Below are 493 nucleotides of genomic sequence, written 5' to 3' on the forward strand. Positions count from 1 at the left end.
GCCAAATTACAACTGTATAGGTCCGATTATAGCTTTAAAATGCCCATAGAATAGTTCATTTTTTCTATTTTATCTACAACTTCGCTCGCCAACCCACCTTGCTTTCCCTCCCCAAGAAAATGCTGAACGATGCCCCTGAGAGACTTGCTATGCACTGCATTACCTCTGCAGACCGCAAAGCCATCGCATCTAGTCACAACCGAGACACGCGAGGGCATGTACCTTGTAGGTGAGGGAGCCGTTGATGCAGAGGAGGAAAAGCATCACGAGGAACTGCGCGAGGGTCAGGCCAATGCCCGTGTAGGTGAAGGTGTTTTCCTGGTCGTAGCTGCGTCGGTCCCAGAAGCTGTGGTAGTAGCGGGACTTCTGCACCAGCCAGCGACTCACGAAGAACACGTTGATGATGATCACGGCGATGGGTTTCAGCAGCCACGTCCAGGCCATCAGGGGTTTGCGCTACGGGGAGGCATAGGATGGGAGGTGGGTTGGGTGT

The 493-nt window shown here is 52.9% G+C and overlaps 1 pseudogene; it reads right to left on the minus strand.

Moving 5' to 3' along the window:
* Positions 1–493, minus strand: part of LOC119587696 — a 10,343-nt pseudogene that overhangs the window by 1,507 nt on the left and 8,343 nt on the right.

Source organism: Penaeus monodon, chromosome 23 (assembly GCF_015228065.2).
Source record: "Penaeus monodon isolate SGIC_2016 chromosome 23, NSTDA_Pmon_1, whole genome shotgun sequence".
Classification (NCBI taxonomy): domain Eukaryota; kingdom Metazoa; phylum Arthropoda; class Malacostraca; order Decapoda; family Penaeidae; genus Penaeus; species Penaeus monodon.